At 39.5% G+C, this 4,391-nt stretch overlaps 1 non-coding gene across 1 annotated transcript; it reads left to right on the top strand.

The window, feature by feature from the left end:
- Positions 1-227: 227 nt before the first annotated feature.
- On the top strand, positions 228-334 carry LOC142196343 (U6 spliceosomal RNA). The gene has a single exon (XR_012715188.1). It is a non-coding gene; the product is annotated as a U6 spliceosomal RNA (small nuclear RNA).
- The last annotated feature ends 4,057 nt before the right edge of the window (positions 335-4,391 follow it).

The raw sequence follows: 4,391 nt of genomic DNA, 5'->3' as shown, positions 1-4,391 counted from the left end.
AATGAAAATGGTTTTTTTTGTTTGTTTGTTTGTTTTTTAAATGAGATTCAAATGAAAAATCGTCCATAAGGTTGACAAAAAAAAATAAAGATTATATTTTGTGGCAACCCTATATTCAACTGTATATAATTATGTACAATAAAATTATAGAAATTTCACAGTGACTATCACCCAGTGAAGAATATCATCTATGTACTGTCCCCAGTCCTCTATAATCACCAGCTTGAGTGCTCGCTTCGGCAGCACATATACTAAAATTGGAACGATACAGAGAAGATTAGCATGGGCCCTGCGTAAGGATGACATGCAAATTCGTGAAGCATTCCATATTAAAAAAAATAAAATAAAATAAATCACCAGCTTGACTTCTCAGGTGAGAGCAATTTGTTGTTTCTATTACTCCGATAGTAGGTCCAAACCAAAGTTTTGGTTTTTTGTTTTATTTCTCATGTAAACATACACTAAGTGCACACACTTGTACTATTAGTTGCATAAGTAAACACTGTATAGTGGTTTCTAAAGAGAAATTACTAAATGCAATTATTAAAAAGTGATTAGTAAAGAAAATAAACCTTAGGTTTAGGAAAACGAGTGTATCTCTTTATAGACCACTTGTCATACTGTATGTTAGTGTCTATACTACACTGCATTGTTGTTCAGCAGAAAGGATATTTTGATCTTTTCTATTTCTTAGACAAGCATGCAAATAGGATTTGGATTCTAGTATGATGAATAGTTGGTAATCATGTACACAATTCACTCAAAGTGAATGAGCATAATGCCGCTCTTTTCCATAATAACGTTTTAATGAAGCCTGCGCATTGCTGCTTGAGGGCTGAAGCAGTAAATTTTATGGTATAGTGTTCTGTTCTTTAAAAGCTCATCATACACTAAGTTATCCGGTGAATTCCGTCTGAGGACAGCCATGCTGGAACAAGAGCGGCATGTTCGCCTTTGCTTGCTAACTGCTCTGTCGTCCTCTAGAAGCAACACAGAATCTCTAAGCAGGGAAGCAGATGGTGCTGTGAAGGAGAAGTGTTAAGATGGATTTGAACTCTATACTCATCAGCAGATATCACTTCATTATGTCAGCTCTCAGACGACTTTAAAACACGTCTGCAAGGTGTCTAGTCTATTTTGAGCTGGGACATGGAGAGTTATCCTTTCAAGATGAGTACAAGAGCAAAGTTGACAGTCATGCAAAAGCCACAGCAAAATGGAAAGTAAACCAAAATACTGTACAATAAATAGTTTTTTTTTATCACACCAACAAGACTATATTTTAGATACTAAGGTTTCTGAGTACCCCATATGGAATACATAAAAATAAATGTTTTAATGTGATACTATTTTACCATAGGAAAACCCCAAATTTTTTCATTAGCATTAATACATCCTGCAATCAGGGCATCATAATAACGGTACTATCTATGAGATTTCAGGTGTTAGTTACCCATTTCTGCTGACCACTGGATGGAATTGATCTTAAAGGGGTTGGCCACTTTCAGACCAATATTGACAAATAAATGTACAATAAAAAGATATACAATTTTCCAATATACTTTCTGTATCAATTCCTCACGGTTCTCTAGATCTCTGCTTGCTGTCATTCATTCTGTTACTTTTAGTGGATAAAACTCTGACCATGGTCATGTGATTTACGGTCCATGGTCATGTGATGAGCACACAGGTGCCACTCGTCATAGTCACAGCACAATATATATATATTTTTTTTTCATTTTTATGGTAGAGTTGGAAGGGACCTCAAGGGCCATCGGGTCCAACCCCCTGCGAGTGCAGGTTTTCCTAAATCATCCCAGCTATATGTTTATCCAGATTCCCCTTGAAGATTTCCATTGATGGAGCGCCCACCACCTCCCGTGGCAGCCTATTCCACTCTCTCACTACCCTCACTGTCAGAAAGTTTTTCCTAATGTCTAATCTGTATCTCTTTCCCTTTAGTTTCATCCCATTGCTTCTTGTATTTCCTTGTGCTAATGAGAATAGGGTAGATCCCTCTGCACTGTGACTACCTTTCAGATATTTGTAGACTGCTATTAAATCTCCCCTCAGCCTTCTCTTCTGCAAACTAAACAATCCCAGTTCTTTTAGCCACTCCTCATAGGACATGGTTTGCAGACCTTCCACCATTTTGGTTGCTCTTCTCTGGACTTGCTCCAATATATCGATGTCTTTCTTGAATTGAGGCTCCCAGATCTGTACACAGTATTCCAGGTGTGGTCTGACCAGGGAAGAGTACAGCGGAATAATGACCTGACCTCTCTTGATCTAGATTCAATGCTTGTCTTAATACATCCCAGAATTTTATTAGCCTTTTTTGCAGCAGCACCGCACTGTTGGCTCATGTTGAATTTGTGATCTACTATTATGCCCAAGTCCTTTTCCCCTATGCTACCGTATCACTTAGTTCTATTCCTCCCATACTATATATGTTTTTTACATTTCTGTTACCCAGATGTAGAACTTTGCATTTGTCCCTGTTAAATACCATTTTGTTTCGCCTCAGCCCATTGTTCCAGTGTGTCTAAGTCCTTTTGAATACACTCTCTCTCCTCTCTAGTGTTGGCTATTCCTCCTATCTTCGTATCATCTGCAAATTTTATGAGTTCCCCAATAATTCCATTGTCCAGATCATTTATAAAGATATTAAAAAGTACTGGGCCCAGAACAGAGCCCTGCGGCACCCCGCTTTTGACTTTCTTCCAGTTCGATGTGTAGCCATTTAGTATTACTCGTTGTGCCCGATCATTAAGCCAGTTGTGAATCCACCTAACTGATTTTTTGTCAAAGCCATACTTAATCATTTTTTCAATAAGAAGGTTATGCGATACTTTATCAAATGCCTTACTGAAGTCAAGATATACTATGTCCACGGCATTCCCTTGGTCCAACCATTCAGTGATTTTGTTGTAGAAGGAAATCAGCTTAGTCTGACAAGATTTATTGGTCATAAAGCCGTGCTGGCTCTGGTTAATTAATGCCTTCCCATCCAGGTACCGAAGTAAATGTTCCTTGACAATTTGCTCAAAGATTTTTCCTGCTATCGAGGTCAGACTTACCGGCCTGTAATTTCCTGGATCGTCCCTTTTCCCCTTTTTGTAGATGGGGACAACATTTGCCCTTTTCCAATCTAAAGGGACCACTCCAGTTTCCCATGACTTACCGAAGATTATAGCAAGGGGTTCTGTTATTTCCTCTGCTATCTCTTTCAGGACTCTAGGGTGTAAATCATCTGGTCCTGGGGACTTGGTTTCCTGTAACTTGGCTAAGTGCTCTCTTACCAGACCTTCGCTTATAGTCAGCTTGGAGTCCTCCTTCCCCTCATCTCCATCACCATTAATGTCGATATTTCCATTAGTTTCTTGGGAGAAGACGGATACAAAATATGAATTTAGTAGCTCCACCTGCTGTTCCACCATGTTAACTGTTTCTCCTTTGTCATTCTTCAGGACTCCAATGGTCTCCTTCACTTTTCTTTTGCTTTTAACATATCCCCAAAATCCTTTTACCTTACTCTTTGCCTCTTTTGCAAGCTTCAATTCGTGTTCAGCCTTAGCTCCTTTGATGCTTGTCTTGCAGTGTCTGCAGACTGCTGTGTACTCTTCCTTAGGTATAGTTCCCATCTTCCACTTTTTGTATGTTTCCTTTTTCCTTTTTAGCAGGTTATGTAATTTTTTGGTCATCCATCCTGATATTTTTAGGTGCTTCCCATTTTTCTTCCTTCTAGGTATTGTTAGTTCTTGTGCTTTAATGATTTCCCTACGGAAGATTTCCCACCCTTCATATGCATTTTTGTGCTTAAGAATTTTGCACCATGGAATTCTGCTAACCCTTGCCTTCAGGCTCTTGAAGTCTGCCCTGCTAAAGTCGAGCCTTGAAGTCTGTGTCTTCTCAGGTCTTCTTCTTCTTGCAACCCCAAACTCAAGTATAGCATGATCGCTGAATCCCAGTGTCCCTGCTACCCGTAGTCCCTTAACCATGTGCTCTTTGTTGGTTAGGACTAGGTCCAAAATGGATGTTCCTCTCGTGTTTTCTTCTACTAGCTGGGCAATGAAGTTGTCTGCTAGAGAGGATAAAAATTTGATGGAGCCTTTACTCTTGGCTGTGTGGGTTTCCCAATGAATAACCAGACACCTGCCTGGTAATCAGCTGTGCACCTGTGTGCTCATCACATGACCATGGACCGTAAATCACATGACCATGGTCAGACTTCTATCCACTAGAAGTAACAAAATGAATGACAGATCTCAGATGAACTAAAATTACTGAAGAGACCTCAGAGAAAAATAGGTGGAGGCCAAAGAGGGGTGAAAAAAAAATACTCATACTCACCTTTCGTTACCTCTATTGGGCCTCCTAGAAGCATCTGG

The sequence above is a fragment of the Leptodactylus fuscus genome, chromosome 2 (assembly GCF_031893055.1).
Source record: "Leptodactylus fuscus isolate aLepFus1 chromosome 2, aLepFus1.hap2, whole genome shotgun sequence".
NCBI lineage: Eukaryota > Metazoa > Chordata > Amphibia > Anura > Leptodactylidae > Leptodactylus > Leptodactylus fuscus.
Note: the sequence above shows the minus strand (reverse complement) of the source record. Positions and strands in the feature narration are given on the sequence as shown.